At 39.1% G+C, this 26,551-nt stretch overlaps 1 long non-coding RNA gene across 1 annotated transcript; it reads left to right on the forward strand.

The window, feature by feature from the left end:
* The first annotated feature begins 268 nt into the window (after positions 1-268).
* Positions 269-24,118, forward strand: LOC148135326 (uncharacterized). Its single transcript, XR_015755333.1, has 4 exons — positions 269-374; positions 830-913; positions 22,351-22,478; positions 23,300-24,118. It is a non-coding gene; the product is annotated as an uncharacterized LOC148135326 (long non-coding RNA).
* Positions 24,119-26,551: the final 2,433 nt, after the last annotated feature.

The following is a 26,551-nucleotide window of genomic DNA, read 5'->3' on the forward strand; positions in this document are numbered from 1 at the left end:
CTCTCTGCCGCAGCTTTGGCCGAAACTCAGGCCGTCATTGTCATCGCACGTCGTCATAGTAACGCACGCATGTATTGCTTCCACGGTAACCAGCATCCCATCGCCTCCATCGCGTCAGTGTGGCATGACTAACCAAGTCCTCTTGTGACGCCTGTTTCCTCTCTCTCTCTCTCGCTTCCCGAATAAACCCCACCCCTCCCCCCCCTACACTCCACATCCCCTCCTTCCCCTTCCTCTCTCACCCCCACTCCCCACCCCCACTCCCCACCCCCACTCCCCACCTCCACTCCTCACAGCCTGTTTCTCAGCCGCTCTTGAGGCCTCCTCCACCAACAAAGCCTCTACCACCAGGCCCCGTGGTCAAAGTTTGCCAGGTAACGACGCTAGGCATGCTGGGAGAATGGGGGGGGGGGGGGACGGTGGGGGAAGGGGAAGGGGGGAAGAAAATGCACTGAATGGGCCTCCACGTGTGTGTGTAACAGGCTCGAGGAGGAGAAGGAAGGGCTGAATGGCCTCATCTGGATTGCTTTTGGGGCCGAAATCTGATCCACCTTTGGGGCTTGGGAAGCGCTCCCACACTTGGCGAGAGTGAGGTGGCCGCCATCTTGGATTCTCTTCCGGTTGGGCGGCAGGGTGGGGGAAGGGAGGGGGCGCAGGGGTGTGATGGTGGGTGGGTGGTTTGTCGTGGGGGGGGGGTGGGGATCCTTGGGAAACGGGACACCCACGCAGCCCTCCTCAGTTCCCCAGAAACTCATCTATCTCAACCTCTTTTTCCCCCCTTCCACCACCAACACCGCCCTCCCACACACCCCAACGTCTCCCCTCACAGGCCAGGAGGCAGAACCCACCAGGATGGCCCCCTCCTCCATCAGCAGATCTACCGGCAGACCCCACCACGAAGGGGGGCACTCAGGTAATGTGGATTGGGGGGGCGGAGGGGGGGGGCGGAGGGGAGGGAGGTGGAGCTGGTGGATGGAACCAGAAGTAAAGTCCAGGATGAGGGGTTGTGGGAGGGATGGAATCCCAGGTCCCAATCCCGATGAGACTACACCCGGCCCAGCATCCCGGGAATGCCAACGACTGGCCACGCCAACCCCGTCCCCGTGGCAATGTCTGAGGAGGACTTCGAGCCCAACCAATCCCAAACGCCGTTCCGCCCGGAGGCTTGACAAACTCGCTGATCCGCCGACTCCTGACCCTGGAATGCCTGACTTGTCCAGACTCAACCTTACCCCGCACCCCTCTTACCCCACACCTCACTCCCCTCAATCCCCCTCCCTCTTCATCTTCATTCCCCTCGGCCGAGCCCCTCACGAAGACACTGCCCCTCCGGAATCACATCAATGACCCCCTCCCCTTCAGTACACCTTGCCCCCTTACCCACACCACTACTTACCCCCCTCAGCCTCTCCACCACTTTCCCCCTTACCCTCACCACAGTAACAACGTTCCCTTTATATATAACAGCAACAACGTTCCCTTTATATATAACAGTAACAACATTCCCTTTATATATAACAGCAACAACGTTCCCTTTATATATAACAGTAACAACGTTCCCTTTATATATAACAGTAACAACGTTCCCTTTATGTATAACAGCAACAACGTTCCCTTTATATATAACAGCAACAACGTTCCCTTTATACATAACAGCAACAACGTTCCCTTTATATATAACAGTAACAACGTTCCCTTTATATATAACAGTAACAACATTCCCTTTATATATAACAGTAACAACGTTCCCTTTATATATAACAGTAACAACATTCCCTTTATATATAACAGCAACAACGTTCCCTTTATATATAACAGTAACAACATTCCCTTTATATATAACAGCAACAACATTCCCTTTATATATAACAGTAACAACGTTCCCTTTATGTATAACAGCAACAACGTTCCCTTTATATATAACAGCAACAACGTTCCCTTTATATATAACAGTAACAACGTTCCCTTTATATGTAACAGCAACAACGTTCCCTTTATATATAACAGCAACAACGTTCCCTTTATATATAACAGTAACAACGTTCCCTTTATATGTAACAGCAACAACGTTCCCTTTATATATAACAGCAACAACGTTCCCTTTATATATAACAGCAACAACATTCCCTTTATATATAACAGTAACAACGTTCCCTTTATATATAACAGCAACAACGTTCCCTTTATATATAACAGTAACAACGTTCCCTTTATGTATAACAGCAACAACGTTCCCTTTATATATAACAGCAACAACGTTCCCTTTATATATAACAGTAACAACGTTCCCTTTATATGTAACAGCAACAACGTTCCCTTTATAAAAACAGCAACAACGTTCCCTTTATATATAACAGCAACAACATTCCCTTTATATATAACAGCAACAACATTCCCTTTATATATAACAGTAACAACGTTCCCTTTATATATAACAGCAACAACGTTCCCTTTATATATAACAGTAACAACATTCCCTTTATATATAACAGGAACAACGTTCCCTTTATATATAACAGCAACAACATTCCCTTTATATATAACAGCAACAACGTTCCCTTTATATATAACAGTAACAACGTTCCCTTTATATATAACATCAACAACGTTCCCTTTATAGATAACAGCAACAACATTCCCTTTATATATAACAGCAACAATGTTCCCTTTATATAGAACAGTAACAACATTCCCTTTCTATATAACAGTAACAACGTTCCCTTTATATATAACAGTAACAACGTTCCCTTTATATTTAACATCAACAACGTTCCCTTTATATATAACAGTAACAACGTTCCCTTTCTATATAACAGTAACAACATTCCCTTTCTATATAACAGTAACAACGTTCCCTTTATATATAACAGCAACAACGTTCCCTTTATATATAACAGTAACAACATTCCCTTTATATATAACAGCAACAACGTTCCCTTTATATATAACAGCAACAACGTTCCCTTTATATATAACAGTAACAACATTCCCTTTATATATAACAGTAACAACGTTCCCTTTATATATAACATCAACAACGTTCCCTTTATATATAACAGCAACAACATTCCCTTTATATATAACAGCAACAACGTTCCCTTCATATATAACAGCAACAACGTTCACTTTATATATAACAGTAACAACATTCCCCTTATATATAACAGCAACAACGTTCCCTTTATATATAACAGTAACAACGTTCCCTTTATATATAACAGCAACAACGTTCCCTTTATATATAACAGTAACAACAATCCCCTTATATATAACAGCAACAACGTTCCCTTTATATATAACAGCAACAACGTTCCCTTTATATATAACAGCAACAACGTTCCCTTTATATATAACAGTAACAACATTCCCTTTATATATAACAGCAACAACGTTCCCTTTATATATAACAGGAACAACGTTCCCTTTATATATAACAGTAACAACGTTCCCTTTATATATAACAGCAACAACGTTCCCTTTATATATAACAGCAACAACGTTCCCTTTATATATAACAGCAACAACGTTCCCTTTATATATAACAGTAACAACATTCCCCTTATATATAACAGCAACAACGTTCCCTTTATATATAACAGCAACAACGTTCCCTTTATATATAACAGTAACAACGTTCCCTTTATATATAACATCAACAACGTTCCCTTTATATATAACAGCAACAACATTCCCTTTAAATAAAACAGCAACAACGTTCCCTTCATATATAACAGTAACAACGTTCTCTTTATATATAACAGTAACAACGTTCCCTTTATATATAACAGCAACAACATTCCCTTTGTATATAACAGCAACAACGTTCCCTTTATATATATCAGTAACAACGTTCCCTTTATATATAACAGCAACAACATTCCCTTTGTACATAACAGTAACAACGTTCCCTTTATATATAACAGTAACAACGTTCCCTTTATATATAACAGCAACAACGTTCCCTTTATATATAACAGCAACAACATTCCCTTTCTATATAACAGCAACAACGTTCCCTTTATATATAACAGTAACAACATTCCCTTTGTACATAACATCAACAACGTTCCCTTTATATATAACAGTAACAACATTCCCTTTATATATAACAGCAACAACGTTCCCTTCATATATAACAGCAACAACATTCCCTTTATATATAACAGCAACAACGTTCCCTTTATATATAACAGCAACAACGTTCCCTTTATATATAACAGTAACAACGTTCCCTTTATATATAACAGCAACAACATTCCCTTTATATATAACAGCAACAACATTCCCTTTATATATAACAGTAACAACGTTCCCTTTATATATAACAGCAACAACATTCCCTTTATATATAACAGCAACAACATTCCCTTTATATATAACAGTAACAACGTTCCCTTTATATATAACAGCAACAACATTCCCTTTATATATAACAGCAACAACGTTCCCTTTATATATAACAGCAACAACGTTCCCTTTATATATAACAGTAACAACGTTCCCTTTATATATAACAGCAACAACGTTCCCTTTATATATAACAGTAACAACGTTCCCTTTATATATAACAGCAACAACATTCCCTTTATATATAACAGCAACAACATTCCCTTTATATATAACAGTAACAACGTTCCCTTTATATATAACATCAACAACGTTCCCTTTATATATAACAGTAACAACGTTCCCTTTATATATAACAGTAACAACGTTCCCTTTATATATAACAGTAACAACGTTCCCTTTATATATAACAGTAACAACGTTCCCTTTATATATAACAGCAACAACGTTCCCTTTATATATAACAGTAACAACGTTCCCTTTATATATAACAGTAACAACATTCCCTTTATATATAACAGCAACAACGTTCCCTTTATATATAACAGTAACAACGTTCCCTTTATATATAACAGTAACAACGTTCCCTTTATATATAACAGTAACAACGTTCCCTTTATATATAACAGTAACAACGTTCCCTTTATATATAACAGTAACAACATTCCCTTTATATATAACATCAACAACGTTCCCTTTATATATAACAGTAACAACGTTCCCTTTATATATAACAGTAACAACGTTCCCTTTATATATAACAGTAACAACGTTCCCTTTATGTATAACAGCAACAACGTTCCCTTTATGTATAACAGCAACAACGTTCCCTTTATATATAACAGTAACAACATTCCCTTTATATATAACAGTAACAACGTTCCCTTTATATATAACAGTAACAACGTTCCCTTTATATATAACAGCAACAACGTTCCCTTTATGTATAACAGCAACAACGTTCCCTTTATATATAACAGTAACAACGTTCCCTTTATATATAACAGTAACAACATTCCCTTTATATATAACAGTAACAACGTTCCCTTTATATATAACAGCAACAACGTTCCCTTTATGTATAACAGCAACAACGTTCCCTTTATATATAACAGTAACAACATTCCCTTTATATATAACAGTAACAACATTCCCTTTATATATAACAGTAACAACGTTCCCTTTATATATAACAGTAACAACGTTCCCTTTATATATAACAGCAACAACGTTCCCATTGTATATAACAGCAACAACGTTCCCTTTATATATAACAGCAACAACGTTCCCTTTATATATAACAGCAACAACGTTCACTTTATATATAACAGTAAAAACATTTCCTTTGTATATTACAGTAACAACGTTCCCTTTGTATATAACAGCAACAACATTCCCTTTCTATATAACAGCAACAACATTCCCTTTATATAAAACAGCAACAACGTTCCCTTTATATATAACAGGAACAACGTTCCCTTTATATATAACAGTAACAACGTTCCCTTTATATATAACAGCAACAACGTTCCCTTTATATATAACAGTAAAAACATTCCCTTTGTATATAACAGCAACAACGTTCCCTTTATATATAACAGTAAAAACAATCCCTTTGTATATAACAGTAACAACGTTCCCTTTATATATAACCGTAACAACGTTCCCTTTATATATAACAGCAACAACGTTCCCTTTATATATAACAGCAACAACATTCCCTTTGTATATAACAGCAACAACGTTCCCTTTATATATAACAGTAACAACGTTCCCTTGATATATAACAGCGAAAACATTCCCTTTGTATATAACAGGAACAACGTTCCCTTTATATATAACAGTAACAACGTTCCCTTTATATATAACAGCAACAACATTCCCTTTGTATATAACAGTAACAACGTTCCCTTTATATATAACAGCAACAACGTTCCCTTTATATATAACAGCAACAACATTCCCTTTATATATAACAGTAACAACGTTCCCTTTGTATATAACAGTAACATGTTCCCTTTATATATAACAGTAACAACGTTCCCTTTGTATATAACAGCAACAACGTTCCCTTTATATATAACAGTAACAACGTTCCCTTTGTATATAACAGTAACAACATTCCCTTTATATATAACAGTAACAACGTTCCCTTTGTATATAACAGTAACAACGTTCCCTTTATATATAATAGTAACAACATTCTCTTTATATATAACAGTAACAACGTTCCCTTTATATATAACAGCAACAACATTCCCTTTGTATATAACAGTAACAACGTTCCCTTTATATATAACAGCAACAACATTCCCTTTGTATATAACAGTAACAACGTTCCCTTTATATATAACAGCAACAACGTTCCCTTTATATATAACAGCAACAACATTCCCTTTATATATAACAGTAACAACGTTCCCTTTGTATATAACAGTAACAACGTTCCCTTTATATATAACAGTAACAACGTTCCCTTTATATATAACAGCAACAACATACCCTTTATATATAACAGTAACAACATTCCCTTTATCTATAACAGTAACAACGTTCCCTTTATATATAACAGTAACAACGTTCCCTTTGTATATAACAGTAACAACGTTCCCTTTATATATAACAGTAACAACGTTCCCTTTATATATAACAGCAACAACATTCCCTTTGTATATAACAGTAACAACGTTCCCTTTATATATAACAGTAACAACGTTCCCTTTATATATAACAGCAACAACGTTCCCTTTATATATAACAGTAACAACGTTCCCTTTATATATAACAGTAACAATGTTCCCTTTATAAATAACAGTAACAACGTTCCCTTTATATATAACAGTAACAACGTTCCCTTTATATATAACAGCAACAACATTCCCTTTGTATATAACAGTAACAACGTTCCCTTTATATATAACAGTAACAACGTTCCCTTTATATATAACAGCAACAACGTTCCCTTTATATATAACAGTAACAACGTTCCCTTTGTATATAACAGAAACAACGTTCCCTTTGTATATAACAGCAACAAAGTTCCCTTTATATATAACAGCAACAACGTTCCCTTTATATATAACAGTAACAACATTCCCTTTGTATATAACAGTAACAACGTTCCCTTTATATATAACAGCAACAACGTTCCCTTTATATATAACAGTAACAACATTCCCTTTATATATAACAGCAACAACATTCCTTTATATATAACAGTAACAACATTCCCTTTATATATAACAGTAACAACGTTCCCTTTATATATAAGATCAACAACGTTCCCTTTATATATAACAGTAACAACATTGCCTTTGTATATAACAGTAACAACGTTCCCTTTATATATAACAGTAACAACATTCCCTTTGTATATAACAGCAACAACATTCCCTTTATATATAACAGTAACAACGTTCCCTTTATATATAACAGTAACAACGTTCCCTTTATATATAACAGTAACAACGTTCCCTTTGTATATAACAGAAACAACGTTCCCTTTGTATATAACAGCAACAAAGTTCCCTTTATATATAACAGCAACAACGTTCCCTTTATATATAACAGTAACAACATTCCCTTTGTATATAACAGTAACAACGTTCCCTTTATATATAACAGCAACAACGTTCCCTTTATATATAACAGTAACAACATTCCCTTTATATATAACAGCAACAACATTCCTTTATATATAACAGTAACAACATTCCCTTTATATATAACAGTAACAACGTTCCCTTTATATATAAGATCAACAACGTTCCCTTTATATATAACAGTAACAACATTGCCTTTGTATATAACAGTAACAACGTTCCCTTTATATATAACAGTAACAACATTCCCTTTGTATATAACAGCAACAACATTCCCTTTATATATAACAGTAACAACGTTCCCTTTATATATAACAGCAACAACGTTCCCTTTATATATAACAGTAACAACGTTCACTTTATATATAACAGCAACAACGTTCCCTTTATATATAACAGTAACAACGTTCCCTTTATATATAACAGCAACAACGTTCCCTTTATATATAACAGTAACAACGTTCCCTTTATATATAACAGCAACAACGTTCCCTTTATATATAACAGTAACAACATTCCCTTTATATATAACAGTAACAACATTCCCTTTATATATAACAGTTACAACGTTCCCTTTATATATAACAGCAACAACGTTCCCTTTATATATAACAGCAACAACGTTCACTTTATATATAACAGTAACAACGTTCCCTTTATATATAACAGCAACAACATTCCCTTTATATATAACAGCAACAACGTTCCCTTTATATATAACAGTAACAACGTTCCCGTTATATATAACAGCAACAACGTTCCCTTTATATATAACAGTAACAACATTCCCATTATATATAACAGCAACAACGTTCCCTTTATATATAACAGCAACAACGTTCCCTTTATATATAACAGTAACAACGTTCCCTTTATATATAACAGCAACAACATTCCCTTTATATATAACAGCAACAACGTTCCCTTTATATATAACAGTAACAACGTTCCCGTTATATATAACAGCAACAACGTTCCCTTTATATATAACAGTAACAACATTCCCATTATATATAACAGCAACAACGTTCCCTTTATATATAACAGCAACAACGTTCCCTTTATATATAACAGTAACAACGTTCCCTTTATATATAACATCAACAACGTTCCCTTTATATATAACAGCAACAACATTCCCTTTATATATAACAGCAACAACGTTCCCTTCATATATAACAGCAACAACATTCCCTTTATATATAACAGCAACAACGTTCCCTTTATATATAACAGCAACAACGTTCCCTTTATATATAACAGCAACAACATTCCCTTTATATATAACAGCAACAACGTTCCCTTTATATATAACATCAACAACGTTCCCTTTATATATAACAGCAACAACATTCCCTTTATATATAACAGCAACAACGTTCCCTTTATATATAACAGCAACAACGTTCCCTTTATATATTTAACAGTAACAATGTTCCCTTTGTATATAACAGTAACAACATTCCCTTTGTATATAACAGTAACAACGCTCCCTTTATATATAACAGCAACAACGTTCCCTTTATATATAACAGTAACAACATTCCCTTTGTATATAACATCAACAACGTTCCCTTTATATATAACAGTAACAACGTTCCCTTTATATATAACAGCAACAACGTTCCCTTTATATATAACAGTAACAACGTTCCCTTTATATATAACAGCAACAACGTTCCCTTTATATATAACAGGAACAACGTTCCCTTTATATATAACAGCAACAACGTTCCCTTTATATATAACAGTAACAATGTTCCCTTTATATATAACAGTAACAACATTCCCTTTGTATATAACAGTAACAACGTTCACTTTATATATAACAGTAACAACATTCCCTTTATATATAACAGCAACAACGTTCCCTTTATATATAACAGCAACAACGTTCCCTTAAAATATAACAGTAACAACGTTCCCTTTATATATAACAGTAACAACATTCCCTTTATATATAACAGCAACAACGTTCCCTTTATATATCACAGCAACAACGTTCCCTTTATATATAACAGCAACAACGTTCCCTTTATATATAAGAGCAACAACATTCCCTTTACATATAACAGTAACAACGTTCACTTTATATATAACAGTAACAACATTCTGTTTATATATAACAGCAACAACGTTCCCTTTATATATAACAGCAACAACGTTCCCTTTATATATAACAGTAACAACGTTCCCTTTATATATAACAGTCACAACATTCCCTTTATATATAACAGTAACAACGTTCCCTTTATATATAATAGTAACAACATTCTCTTTATATATAACAGTAACAACGTTCCCTTTATATATAACAGCAACAACATTCCCTTTGTATATAACAGTAACAACGTTCCCTTTATATATAACAGTAACAACGTTCCCTTTATATATAACAGCAACAACATTCCCTTTGTATATAACAGTAACAACGTTCCCTTTATATATAACAGCAACAACGTTCCCTTTATATATAACAGCAACAACATTCCCTTTATATATAACAGTAACAACGTTCCCTTTGTATATAACAGTAACAACGTTCCCTTTATATATAACAGTAACAACGTTCCCTTTATATATAACAGCAACAACATACCCTTTATATATAACAGTAACAACATTCCCTTTATCTATAACAGTAACAACGTTCCCTTTATATATAACAGTAACAACGTTCCCTTTGTATATAACAGTAACAACGTTCCCTTTATATATAACAGTAACAACGTTCCCTTTATATATAACAGCAACAACATTCCCTTTGTATATAACAGTAACAACGTTCCCTTTATATATAACAGTAACAACGTTCACTTTATATATAACAGCAACAACATTCCCTTTATATATAACAGTAACAACGTTCCCTTTATATATAACAGTAACAACGTTCCCTTTATATATAACAGCAACAACGTTCCCTTTATATATAACAGCAACAACATTCCCTTTGTATATAACAGTAACAATGTTCCCTTTATAAATAACAGTAACAACGTTCCCTTTATATATAACAGTAACAACGTTCCCTTTGTATATAACAGAAACAACGTTCCCTTTGTATATAACAGCAACAAAGTTCCCTTTATATATAACAGCAACAACGTTCCCTTTATATATAACAGTAACAACATTCCCTTTGTATATAACAGTAACAACGTTCCCTTTATATATAACAGCAACAACGTTCCCTTTATATATAACAGTAACAACATTCCCTTTATATATAACAGCAACAACATTCCTTTATATATAACAGTAACAACATTCCCTTTATATATAACAGTAACAACGTTCCCTTTATATATAAGATCAACAACGTTCCCTTTATATATAACAGTAACAACATTGCCTTTGTATATAACAGTAACAACGTTCCCTTTATATATAACAGTAACAACATTCCCTTTATATATAACAGCAACAACATTCCCTTTATATATAACAGTAACAACGTTCCCTTTATATATAACAGCAACAACGTTCCCTTTATATATAACAGTAACAACGTTCACTTTATATATAACAGCAACAACGTTCCCTTTTTATATAACAGTAACAACGTTCCCTTTATATATAACAGCAACAACGTTCCCTTTATATATAACAGTAACAACGTTCCCTTTATATATAACAGCAACAACGTTCCCTTTATATATAACAGTAACAACATTCCCTTTATATATAACAGTAACAACATTCCCTTTATATATAACAGTTACAACGTTCCCTTTATATATAACAGCAACAACGTTCCCTTTATATATAACAGCAACAACGTTCACTTTATATATATCAGTAACAACATTCCCTTTATATATAACAGCAACAACGTTCCCTTTATATATAACAGTAACAACGTTCCCTTTATATATAACAGCAACAACATTCCCTTTATATATAACAGCAACAACGTTCCCTTTATATATAACAGTAACAACGTTCCCGTTATATATAACAGCAACAACGTTCCCTTTATATATAACAGTAACAACATTCCCATTATATATAACAGCAACAACGTTCCCTTTATATATAACAGCAACAACGTTCCCTTTATATATAACAGTAACAACGTTCCCTTTATATATAACATCAACAACGTTCCCTTTATATATAACAGCAACAACATTCCCTTTATATATAACAGCAACAACGTTCCCTTCATATATAACAGCAACAACATTCCCTTTATATATAACAGCAACAACGTTCCCTTTATATATAACAGCAACAACGTTCCCTTTATATATAACAGCAACAACATTCCCTTTATATATAACAGCAACAACGTTCCCTTTATATATAACATCAACAACGTTCCCTTTATATATAACAGCAACAACATTCCCTTTATATATAACAGCAACAACGTTCCCTTTATATATAACAGCAACAACGTTCCCTTTATATATAACAGTAACAATGTTCCCTTTGTATATAACAGTAACAACATTCCCTTTGTATATAACAGTAACAACGCTCCCTTTATATATAACAGCAACAACGTTCCCTTTATATATAACAGTAACAACATTCCCTTTGTATATAACATCAACAACGTTCCCTTTATATATAACAGTAACAACGTTCCCTTTATATATAACAGCAACAACGTTCCCTTTATATATAACAGTAACAACGTTCCCTTTATATATAACAGCAACAACGTTCCCTTTATATATAACAGGAACAACGTTCCCTTTATATATAACAGCAACAACGTTCCCTTTATATATAACAGTAACAATGTTCCCTTTATATATAACAGTAACAACATTCCCTTTGTATATAACAGTAACAACGTTCACTTTATATATAACAGTAACAACATTCCCTTTATATATAACAGCAACAACGTTCCCTTTATATATAACAGCAACAACGTTCCCTTAAAATATAACAGTAACAACGTTCCCTTTATATATAACAGTAACAACATTCCCTTTATATATAACAGCAACAACGTTCCCTTTATATATCACAGCAACAACGTTCCCTTTATATATAACAGCAACAACGTTCCCTTTATATATAACAGCAACAACATTCCTTTTACATATAACAGTAACAACGTTCACTTTATATATAACAGTAACAACGTTCCCTTTATATATAACAGCAACAACGTTCCCTTTATATATAACAGCAACAACGTTCCCTTTATATATAACAGTAACAACGTTCCCTTTATATATAACAGTCACAACATTCCCTTTATATATAACAGTAACAACGTTCCCTTTATATATAACAGCAACAACCTTCCCTTTGTAAATAACAGTAACAACGTTCCCTTTATATATAACAGTAACAACGTTCCCTTTATATATAACAGCAACAACGTTCCCTTTATATATAACAGCAACTACATTCCCTTTATATATAACAGTAACAACGTTCACTTTTTATATTACAGCAACAACGTTCCCTTTATATATGACAGCAACAACGTTCCCTTTATATATAACAGCAACAACGTTCCCTTTATATATAACAGTAACAACATTCCCTTTATATATAACAGTAACAACGTTCCCTTTATATATAACAGCAACAGCGTTCCCTTTATATATAACAGCAACAACGTTCCCTTTATATATAACAGCAACAACATTCCCTTTATATATAACAGCAACAACGTTCCCTTTGTATATAACAGTAACAATGTTCCCTTTGTATATAACAGTAACAACGTTCCCTTTATATGTAACAGTAACAACGTTCCCTTTATATATAACAGTAACAACGTTCCCTTTATATATAACAGCAACAACGTTCCCTTTATATATAACAGCAACAACATTCCCTTTGTATATAACAGTAACAACGTTCCCTTTGTATATAACAGCAACAACGTTCCCTTTATATATAACAGTAACAACGTTCCCTTTATATATAACAGCAACAACGTTCCCTTTATATATAACAGTAACAACATTCCCTTTATATATAACAGCAACAACGTTCCCTTTATATATAACAGTAACAACGTTCCCTTTACATATAACAGCAACAACGTTCCCTTTATATATAACAGTAACAACGTTCCCTTTATATATAACAGGAACAACGTTCCCTTTATATATAACAGCAACAACGTTCCCTTTATATATAACAGCAACAACGTTCCCATTATATATAACAGTAACAACATTCCCTTTGTATATAACATTAACAACGTTCCCTTTATATATAACAGTAACAACGTTCCCTTTATATATAACAGCAACAACATTCCCTTTATATATAACAGTAACAACGTTCACTTTATATATAACAGTAACAACGTTCCCTTTATATATAACAGCAACAACGTTCCCTTTATATATAACAGTAACAACGTTCACTTTATATATAACAGTAACAACGTTCCCTTTATATATAACAGCAACAACGTTCCCTTTATATATAACAGCAACAACGATCCCTTTATATATAACAGTAACAACATTCCCTTTATATATAACAGTAACAACGTTCCCTTTATATATAACAGCAACAACGTTCCCTTTATATATAACAGCAACAACGTTCCCTTTATATATAACAGCAACAACGTTCCCTTTGTATATAAGCGCAACAACATTCCCTTTACATATACCAGTAACAACGTTCACTTTATATATAACAGTAACAACATTCTGTTTATATATAACAGCAACAACGTTCCCTTTATATATAACAGCAACAACGTTCCCTTTATATATAACAGTAACAACGTTCCCTTTATATATAACAGTCACAACATTCCCTTTATATATAACAGTAACAACGTTCCCTTTATATATAACAGTAACAACATTCCCTTTATATATAACAGTAACAACGTTCCCTTTATATATAACAGCAACAACCTTCCCTTTGTATATAACAGTAACAACGTTCCCTTTATATATAACAGTAACAACGTTCCCTTTATATAGAACAGCAACAACGTTCCCTTTATATATAACAGTGACAACGTTCCCTTTATATATAACAGTAACAACGTTCACTTTATATATAACAGCAACAACGTTCCCTTTATATAAAACAGCAACAACGTTCCCTTTATATATAACAGCAACAACATTCCCTTTATATATAACAGTAACAACGTTCCCTTTATATATAACAGTAACAACATTCCCTTTATATATAACAGCAACAACGTTCCCTTTATATATAACAGTAACAACATTCCCTTTATATATAACAGCAACAACGTTCCCTTTATATATAACAGTAACAACGTTCACTTTATATATAACAGCAACAACATTCCCTTTATATATAACAGTAACAACGTTCACTTTATATATAACAGCAACAACGTTCCCTTTATACATAACAGTAACAACGTTCCCTTTATATACAACAGTAACAACATTCACTTTATATCTAACAGCAACAACATTCCCTTTATATATAACAGTAACAACGTTCACTTTATATATAACAGCAACAACGTTCCCTTTATGTATAACAGTAACAACGTTCCCTTTATATATAACAGTAACAACGTTCCCTTTATATATAACAGCAACAACGTTCCCTTTATATATAACAGGAACAACGTTTCCGTTATATATAACAGCAACAACGTTCCCTTTATATATAACAGTAACAACGTTCCCTTTATATATAACAGTAACAACATTCCCTTTATATATAACAGCAACAATGTTCCCTTTGTATATAACAGCAACAACATTCCCTTTATATATAACAGCAACAACATTCCCTTTATATATAACAGTAACAACGTTCCCTTTATATATAACAGTAACAACATTCCCTTTATATATAACAGCAACAATGTTCCCTTTGTATATAACAGCAACAACTTTCCCTTTATATATAACATCAACAATGTTCCCTTTGTATATAACAGCAACAACATTCCCTTTATATATAACAGCAACAACGTTCCCTTTATATATAACAGCAACAACATTCCCTTTATATATAACAGTAACAACGTTCCCTTTATATATAACAGTAACAACATTCCCTTTATATATAGCATCAACAATGTTCCCTTTGTATATAACAGCAACAACATTCCCTTTATATATAACAGCAACAACGTTCCCTTTATATATAACAGCAACAACGTTCCCTTTATATATAACAGCAACAATGTTCCCTTTGTATATAACAGCAACATTATTCCCTTTATATATAACAGCAACAACGTTCCCTCTATATATAACAGAAACAACATTCCCTTTATATATAACAGCAACAACGTTCCCTTTATATATAACAGCAACAATGTTCCCTTTGTATATAACAGCAACAACATTCCCTGTTTCTATAACAGCAACAACATTCCCTTTACATATAACAGTAACAACTTTCACTTTATATATAACAGTAACAACATTCTGTTTATAGAAAACAGCAACAACGTTCCCTTTATATATAACAGCAACAACGTTCCCTTTATATATAACAGTAACAACGTTCCCTTTATATATAACAGTCACAACATTCCCTTTATATATAACAGTAACAACGTTCCCTTTATATATAACAGTAACAACATTCCCTTTATATATAACAGTAACAACGTTCCCTTTATATATAACAGCAACATCCTTCCCTTTGTATATAACAATAACAACGTTCCCTTTATATATAACAGCAACAACATTCCCTTTATATATAACAGCAACTACATTCCCTTTATATATAACAGTAACAACGTTCACTTTTTATATTACAGCAACAACGTTCCCTTTATATATGACAGCAACAACGTTCCCTTTATATATAACAGTAACAACATTCCCTTTATATATAACAGTAACAACGTTCCCTTTATATATAACAGCAACAACGTTCCCTTTCTATATAACAGCAACAACGTTCCCTTTATATATAACAGTAACAACGTTCCCTTTATATCGAACAGCAACAACATTCCCTTTATATATAACAGCAACAATGTTCCCTTTGTATATAACAGCAACAACATTCCCTTTATATATAACATCAACAATGTTCCCTTTGTATATAACAGCAACAACATTCCCTTTATATATAACAGCAACAACGTTCCCTTTATATATAACAGCAACAACATTCCCTTTATATATAACAGTAACAACGTTCCCTTTATATATAACAGTAACAACATTCCCTTTATATATAACATCAACAATGTTCCCTTTGTATATAACAGCAACAACATTCCCTTTATATATAACAGCAACAACGTTCCCTTTATATATAACAGCAACAACATTCCCTTTATATATAAAAGCAACAACGTTCCTTTATATATAACAGCAACAACGTTCCCTTTATATATAACAGCAACAACGTTCCCTTTATATATAACAGCAACAACATTCCCTTTATATATAACAGCAACAATGTTCCCTTTGTATATAACAGCAACATTATTCCCTTTATATATAACAGCAACAACGTTCCCTCTATATATAACAGAAACAACATTCCCTTTATATATAACAGCAACAATGTTCCCTTTGTATATAACAGCAACAACATTCCCTGTATATATAACAGTAACAACGTTCCCTTTATATATAACAGCAACAACGTTCCCTTTATATATTACAGCAACAACGTTCCCTTTATATATAACAGTAACAACATTCCCTTTATATATAACAGTAACAACATTCCCTTTATATATAACAGCAACAATGTTCCCTTTGTATATAACAGCAACATTGTTCCCTTTATATATAACAGTAACAACGTTCCCTTTATATATAACAGTAACAACGTTCCCTTTATATATAACAGTAACAACATTCCCTTTATATATAACAGCAACAACGTTCCCTTTATATATAACAGTAACAACGTTCACTTTATATATAACAGTAACAACGTTCCCTTTATATATAACAGCAACAACATTCCCTTTATATATAACAGTAACAACATTCCCTTTATATATAACAGTAACAACGTTCCCTTTATATATAACAGCAACAACGTTCCCTTTATATATAACAGCAACAACGTTCCCTTTATATATAACAGTAACAACGTTCCCTTTATATATAACAGTAACAACGTTCCCTTTATATATAACAGCAACAACGTTCCCTTTATATATAACAGCAACAACGTTCCCTTTATATATAACAGCAACAACATTCCCTTTATATATAACAGTAACAACGTTCCCTTTATATATAACAGTAACAACATTCCCTTTATATATAACAGCAACAACGTTCCCTTTATATATAACAGTAACAACGTTCACTTTATATATAACAGTAACAACGTTCACTTTATATATAACAGCAACAACATTCCCTTTATATGTAACAGTAATAACATTCACTTTATATATAACAGCAACAACGTTCCCTTTATACATAACAGTAACAACGTTCCCTTTATATATAACAGTAACAACGTTCACTTTATATCTAACAGCAACAACATTCCCTTTATATATAACAGTAACAACGTTCACTTTATATATAACAGCAACAACGTTCCCTTTATATATAACAGCAACAACGTTCCCTTTATATATAACAGTAACAATGTTCCCTTTGTATATAACAGTAACAACGTTCCCTTTCTATATAACAGTAACAACGTTCCCTTTATATATAACAGTAACAACATTCCCTTTGTATATAACAGTAACAACGTTCACTTTATATATAACAGTAACAACATTCCCTTTATATATAACAGCAACAACGTTCCCTTTGTATATAACAGTAACAACATTCCCTTTATATATAACAGCAACAACGTTCCCTTTATATATAACAGCAACAACGTTCCCTCTATATATAACAGCAACAACGTTCCCTTTATATATAACAGTAACAACATTCCCTTTATATATAACAGCAACAACGTTCCCTTTATATATAACAGCAACAACGTTCCCTTTATATATAACAGCAACAACGTTCCCTTAAAATATAACAGTAACAACGTTCCCTTTATATATAACAGTAACAACATTCCCTTTATATATAACAGCAACAACGTTCCCTTTATATATCACAGCAACAACGTTCCCTTTATATATAACAGCAACAACGTTCCCTTTATATATAACAGCAACAACATTCCCTTTATATATAACAGTAACAACGTTCCCTTTACATATAACAGTAACAACGTTCACTTTATATATAACAGTAACAACATTCTGTTTATATATAACAGCAACAACGTTCCCTTTATATATAACAGCAACAACATTCCCTTTACATATAACAGTAACAACGTTCACTTTATATATAACAGTAACAACATTCTGTTTATATATAACAGCAACAACGTTCCCTTTATATATAAGAGCAGCAACGTTCCCTTTATATATAACAGTAACAACGTTCCCTTTATATATAACAGTCACAACATTCCCTTTATATATAACAGCAACAACATTCCCTTTATATATAACAGCAACAACGTTCCCTTTATATATAACAGTAACAACATTCCCTTTATATATAACAGTAACAACGTTCCCTTTATATATAACAGCAACAACCTTCCCTTTGTATATAACAGTAACAACGTTCCCTTTATATATAACAGTAACAACGTTCCCTTTATATATAACAGCAACAACGTTCCCTTTATATATAACAGCAACTACATTCCCTTTATATATAACAGTAACAACGTTCACTTTTTATATTACAGCAACAACGTTCCCTTTATATATGACAGCAACAACGTTCCCTTTATATATAACAGCAACAACGTTCCCTTTATATATAACAGTAACAACATTCCCTTTATATATAACAGCAACAACGTTCCCTTTATATATAACAGCAACAACATTCCCTTTACATATAACAGTAACAACGTTCACTTTATATATAACAGTAACAACATTCTGTTTATATATAACAGCAACAACGTTCCCTTTATATATAACAGCAACAACGTTCCCTTTATATATAACAGTAACAACGTTCCCTTTATATATAACAGTCACAACATTCCCTTTATATATAACAGTAACAACGTTCCCTTTATATATAACAGTAACAACGTTCCCTTTATATATAACAGCAACAACCTTCCCTTTATATATAACAGTAACAACGTTCACTTTATATATAACAGTAACAACGTTCACTTTATATATAACAGCAACAACATTCCCTTTATATATAACAGTAACAACATTCCCTTTATATATAACAGTGACAATGTTTCCTTTATATATAACAGCAACAACGTTCCCTTTATATATAACAGCAACAACCTTCCCTTTATATATAACAGTAACAACGTTCACTTTATATATAACAGTAACAACGTTCACTTTATATATAACAGCAACAACATTCCCTTTATATATAACAGTAACAACATTCCCTTTATATATAACAGTGACAATGTTTCCTTTATATATAACAGCAACAACGTTCCCTTTATATATAACAGTAACAACATTCCCTTTATATATAACAGTGACAATGTTTCCTTTATATATAACAGCAACAACGTTCCCTTTATATATAACAGTAACAACGTTCCCTTTATATATAACAGTGACAATGTTTCCTTTATATATAACAGCAACAACGTTCCCTTTATATATAACAGTAACAACGTTCCCTTTATATATAACAGTGACAATGTTTCCTTTATATATAACAGCAACAACGTTCCCTTTATATATAACAGTAACAACGTTCCCTTTATATATAACAGCAACAACGTTCCCTTTATATATAACCGTAACAACGTTCCCTTTATATATAACAGCAACAACGTTCCCTTTATATATAACAGCAACAACGTTCCCTTTATATATAACAGTGACAATGTTTCCTTTATATATAACAGCAACAACGTTCCCTTTATACATAACAGCAACAACATTCCCTTTATATATAACAGTAACAACGTTCCCTTTATATATAACAGTGACAATGTTTCCTTTATATATAACAGTGACAATGTTTCCTTTATATATAACCATTAACAGTGTTTCCTGGAGTGTGTCCTTTGCCTCCTTGAGCTAATTTTCTCCCCTTAACCCCCGGCCCCTGAGCTCCTGCACCACACATTGACCACAGAACATTCCAGCGTAGTCCAGGCCCTTCGGCCCTCGATGTTGTGCTGACCTGTGGACCCAACCTGAAGCCCATCTAACCTCCACCATTCCCTTCTCGCCCATATGCCCATCCAATACCCATTTAAATGCCCTTAAGGTTGGTGAGTCTACTCCTGTTACAGGCAGTGCGTTCCATGCCCCTCCTACTCTCTGAGTAAAGAAACTACCCCTGACATCTGTCCTACATCCATCTTCCCTCAATTTAAAGCTGTGTCCCCTCGTGTTAGTCATCACCATCTGAGGGAAATGGCTCTCCCTGTCCACCCTATCGAACCCTCTGATTATCTTATATGTCCCAATTAAATCATCTTCTTCTCCCGAACAAAAACACCATCAAGTCCCTCAGCCTTTCCCCGTAAGACCTTCCCTCCAGACCAGGCAACATCCTGGTAAATCTCCTCTGAATCCTTTCCAAATCTTCCACATCCTCCCTATAACGCGGTGACCAGAACTGTACCCAATACTCCAAGTGTGGTCCCACCAGAGTTGTGTACAGCTGTAGCATAACCTCGTGGCTCCGAAACTCGATCCCTCTCCCAATAACACACTGTACGCCTTCTTAACAACCCTGTCAACCTGGGTGGGCAACTTCCAGGGGTCTCTGTACATGGACACCGAGATCTCTCTGCTCATCTGCATTCTGCAAGTTCAGGATAGACCACGTCCACTGTGTGCCCTGTACACGCCTCACGTAGTACACCCACAGAGTATACCCACCCAGTTTATTCATCAGGATGTGCCCTTCGCAATGTTGCGCTGGAGATCACCCCCTCACCCCCTTCCCCTTCCCACAGTCATGGGAATTGGATTACCTGAGATCGGGGCAGATTAGGAGGGAGTGTAGGGTTGGAGAGGGGGACAGAGATAGGGAGGGGGTGACAGAGATAGGGAGGGGGTGTAGGGGGCTGGAGGAGGTGATAGAGATAGGGAGGGGGTGACAGAGATAGGGAGGGGGTGTAGGGGGCTGGAGGGGGTGACAGAGATAGGGAGGGGGTGTAGGGGCTGGAGGGGGTGACAGATAGGGAGGGGGTGTAGGGGGCTGGAGAGGGTGACAGAGATAGGGAGGGGGTGTAGGGGGCTGGAGAGGGTGACAGAGATAGGGAGGGGGTGTAGGGGCTGGAGAGGGTGACAGAGATAGGGAGGGGGTGTAGGGGCTGGAGGGGGTGACAGATAGGGAGGGGGTGTAGGGGGCTGGAGGGGGTGACAGAGATAGGGAGAGGGTGACAGAGATAGGGAGGGGGTATAGGGGCTGGAGGGGGTGACAGAGATAGGGAGGGGGTGACAATCTCACGCACTCCCCTTCTCCCACAGCCTCTCCTGCCCAGGAAGCCCCCTCCTCCAAAGAAGCCTCTGCCCTTGGACCCCAACAGCCGACTGGTTTCCATGACGACGGTGGAGCAGCCTGAGCGCACAGCGTGGCATTCCGTCCCCTTGCCCAGGTGGGTGACTCGGCCAGGACCCTCACCCTCGGGGTCAGTGCTGAGGGAGCGGACGCTGTCGGAGGGTCAGTGCTGAGGGAGCGGGCGCTATCGGAGGGTCAGTGCTGAGGGAGTGGGCGCTATTAGAGGGTCAGTGCTGAGGGAGTGGGCTCTGTAGGAGGGTCAGTGCTGAGAGAGCGGGCCCTGTCGGAGGATCAGTGCTGAGGGAGAGGGTGCTGTCGGAGGGTCAGTGCTGAGGGAGTGGGTACTGTCGGAGGGTCAGTGCTGAGGGAGAGGGCACTGTCGGAGGATCAGTGCAGAGGGAGCGGGTGCTGTGGGAGGGTCATTGCTGAGGGAGTGGGCGCTGTCGGAGGGTCAGTGCTGAGGGAGTGGGCTCTGTCGGAGGGTCAGTGCTGAGGGAGCGGGCCCTGTCGGAGGATCAGTGCTGAGGGAGAGGGTGCTGTCGGAGGGTCAGTGCTGAGGGAGTGGGTACTGTCGGAGGGTCAGTGCTGAGGGAGAGGGCACTGTCGGAGGATCAGTGCAGAGGGAGCGGGTGCTGTGGGAGGGTCATTGCTGAGGGAGTGGGCGCTGTCGGAGGGTCAGGGCTGAGGGAGTGGGTGCTGTGGGAGGGTCATTGCTGAGGGAGTGGGCGCTGTCGGAGGGTCCGGGCTGAGGGAGTGGGCGCTGTCGGAGGGTCAGTGCTGAGGAAGGCACGCTGCTTTGGCGAAGGACACTCTGGGGCGCTGATGGGCGCCACAGAAACGCAGGCCAATCGCACACCACTGGTTCACGACCTCTAACCATTCTCTTCTTTGTTGCACCCCCCCCCCCTTCCTCAACAGGCCCCCCCCTCCTCCTCCGGGAAAGAAGCCACCGCCCTTGCCCCCTCTACCGTCGTCTGAAGTTTGACAGGGAAGCCTGACACGGGGAACTCGATGGAACGCTGTTGACGCCTCTCAGGAAAAGACGCCGCTGCGGGGTGGGGGGATTGGTTGTGAGGTGGAACCCTCCATCCCTGCCCATCCCCCGACCTCCAACATCGAAACCCCCACACCCCCATCCGTCCGAATACACGAGGAATTGAACCCCCCCCCCCCCCACCCCCAGCATGCTCCCACCGGCGGCCATATTGAAAGTTCCGAGGTTGGGGAGATGGGGTTTGGTGTGTTCTCGTAGTTTGTTTTCTCCCTCAGCGCGGGAGCTTCGCCATCCATGGTTCCGGAACATTCCACCCCTGGTGGGTATCTGAGCTGTTTCCGTCTTCCGCCCTCCATAGAGGGGCCGAATGGCCAGGGACGGTCTGCGGGGCGGCTTGGTGAAGCGTGGACCCGGCCATTCCAGCCAATCTGAAGGCTGCACTGTCAAGCGCGTGGGATAGCAGGAGGCCATTCGGTCTCCCCACCCCGCGACCCACGCAACCTCCCCCATTTAGGCTCCCAACCCCCTCATCCCAAAACCAACATCCACTGCCCCGTATTAAACCTACCCCCGCACTGTCAGAGGGTCAACACTGAGGGAGCGGGCGCTGTGGGAGGGTCGGTGCTGAGGGAGTGGGCACTGTCAGAGGGTCAACACTGAGGGAGCGGGCGCTGTGGGAGGGTCGGTGCTGAGGGAGTGGGCGCTGTGGGAGGGTCAGTGCTGAGGGAGTGGGCGCTGTGGGAGGGTCAGTGCTGAGGGAGCGGGTGCTGTCGGAGGGTCAGTGCTGAGGGAGCGGGTGCTGTCGGAGGGTCAGTGCTGAGGGTGTGGATGCTGTCGGAGGGTCAGTGCTGAGGGAGTGGGCGCTGTGGGAGGGTCAGTGCTGAGGGAGTGGGTGCTGTCGGAGGGTCAGTGCTGAGGGAGCGGGTGCTGTGGGAGGGTCAGTGCTGAGGGAGTGGGTGCTGTCGGAGGGTCAGTGCTGAGGGAGCTGGTGCTGTCGGAGGGTCAGTGCTGAGGGAGCGGGTGCTGTGGGAGGGTCAGTGCTGAGGGAGTGGGTGCTGTCGGAGGGTCAGTGCTGAGGGAGTGGGTGCTGTCGGAGGGTCAGCGCTGAGGGAGTGGACACTGTCGGAGGGTCAGTGCTGAGGGATTGGTCACTGTCGGAGGGTCAATGCTGAGGGAGTGGGTGTTGTCGGAGGGTCAGCGCTGAGGGAGTGGGCGCTGTGGGAGGGTCAGTGCTGAGGGAGCGGGCGCTGTCGGAGGGTCAGTGCTGAGGGAGCGGGCGCTGTGGGAGGGTCAGTGCTGAGGGAGCGGGCGCTGTGGGAGGGTCAGTGCTGAGGGAGTGGGTGCTGTTGGAGGGTCAGTGCTGAGGGAGCAGGCGCTGTGGGAGGGTCCGTGCTGAGGGAGCGGGCGCTGTCGGAGGGTCAGTGCTGAGGGAGTGGGTGCTGTCGGAGGGTCAGCGCTGAGGGAGCGGGCGCTGTGGAAGGGTCAGTGCTGAGGGAGTGGGTGCTGTCGGAGGGTCAGCGCTGAGGGAGTGGGCGCTGTCGGAGGGTCAGTGCTGAGGGAGTGGGCGCTGTGGGAGGGTCAGTGCTGAGGGAGCGGGCGCTGTCGGAGGGTCAGTGCTGAGGGAGTGGGCGCTGTCGGAGGGTCAGTGCTGAGGGAGTGGGCGCTGTGGGAGGGTCAGTGCTGAGGGAGTGGGCGCTGTGGGAGGGTCAGTGCTGAGGGAGTGGGAGCTGTGGGAGGGTCAGTGTTGAGGGAGTGGGCGCTGTGGGAGGGTCAGTGCTGAGGGTGTGGGCGCTGTGGGAGGGTCAGTGCTGAGGGAGCAGGCGCTGTGGGAGGGTCAGTGCTGAGGGAGTGGGCGCTGTGGGAGGGTCAGTGCTGAGGGAGTGGGCACTGTGAGAGGGTCAGTGTTGAGGGAGTGGGCGCTGTGGGAGGGTCAGTGCTGAGGGTGTGGGCGCTGTGGGAGGGTCAGTGCTGAGGGAGCAGGCGCTGTGGGAGGGTCAGTGCTGAGGGAGTGGGCGCTGTGGGAGGGTCAGTGCTGAGGGAGTGGGCGCTGTGAGAGGATCTGACCTCACAACAATTTATTTATTAACGTCCCAGTCCCTCACGAGCCCCGTGGGTCTGGTACATCTGACCGACCTGTCCCGGTGAACGGGAGGTGGGCTCACGGCGGGGGGGGGGACTTTGCGTGGGCAGGGAGGGGTCAGTAATCGGGGCTGAGGGCTCCGAAGACCCCGCGCGCAACCACCCCCCAGTCTTTGGGGAAGAGGGGTCCGGCAGAACCCTCTCTCCCTTGGACAGAGCTTCGAGCGGGCAGAAATCCCCTCTGCAGCAACAGCCACACCCACACTCACGGGGGGAGTGGAGGGGGTGAGGGTAACGAGATTCCGCACCCCCCCCCCTCCCCCCACCGCGTGTGCGTCCATGTGTCTGTCTGTACAATGGTGTGCCTTTGGGAATATCAACCGGGGCACTGAATAAATGCCATTTTCACATCGTTGCTGGAGTCGGGGGTCTCCTTCACACGCTCCCCCCCTCCCCACCCCCCTGTAAATACTGACACACTCCCCCCTCTCCTCCCCCCCTGTAAATACTGACACGCTCCCCCCTCCCCTCCCCCCCTGTAAATACTGACACACTCCCCCCCTCCCCTCCCCCCCTGTAAATACTGACACGCTCCCCCCTCCCCACCCCCCCTGTAAATACTGACACACTCCCCCCTCCCCTCCCCCCCTGTAAATACTGACACACTCCCCCCTCCCCTCCCCCCTGTAAATACTGACACACTCCCCCCTCCCCACCCCCCTGTAAATACTGACACGCTCCCCCCTCCCCTCCCCCCCTGTAAATACTGACACACTCCCCCCTCCCCACCCCCCCTGTAAATACTGACACGCTCCCCCCTCCCCCCTCCCCCCTGTAAATACTGACACACTCCCCCCTCCCCACCCCCCCTGTAAATACTGACACGCTCCCCCCCTGTAAATACTGACACGCTCCCCCCTCCCCTCCCCCCTGTAAATACTGACACACTCCCCCCTCCCCACCCCCCCTGTAAATACTGACACGCACCCCCCCCCTCCCCCCCTGTAAATACTGACACACTCCCCCCGCCCCTCCCCCCCTGTAAATACTGACATGCTCCCCCCTCCCCTCCCCCCCTGTAAATACTGACACACCCC

The sequence above is a fragment of the Chiloscyllium plagiosum genome, unplaced genomic scaffold (genome assembly GCF_037043375.1).
Source record: "Chiloscyllium plagiosum isolate Xiang-an unplaced genomic scaffold, Cpla_swu_hap1 HiC_scaffold_50, whole genome shotgun sequence".
Classification (NCBI taxonomy): Eukaryota; Metazoa; Chordata; class Chondrichthyes; order Orectolobiformes; family Hemiscylliidae; genus Chiloscyllium; species Chiloscyllium plagiosum.